Here is a 258-nt window from a genome sequence, read left to right on the forward strand (position 1 = left end):
AAAAAATAGACACACACACATATATATATATAACTGAACCACTTTGCTGTACACCTGAAACTAACACATTGTAAATCAACTACACTCCATCTGAAAACAAAAAACAAACTCTAGTCCCATATAACTTATCACCTTCAGTTTTTTCTTCAACCCAGCTTAACCAAAATTTTCTTAAATCATCTTTTCCTTAAGGGTAACTATGCATAATCACTGTGGAACCTGCTATGACACTTCAGCATTCACATCGACACACCCCAA

Source organism: Bos taurus, chromosome 4, assembly GCF_002263795.3.
Source record: "Bos taurus isolate L1 Dominette 01449 registration number 42190680 breed Hereford chromosome 4, ARS-UCD2.0, whole genome shotgun sequence".
NCBI classification, from domain to species: domain Eukaryota; kingdom Metazoa; phylum Chordata; class Mammalia; order Artiodactyla; family Bovidae; genus Bos; species Bos taurus.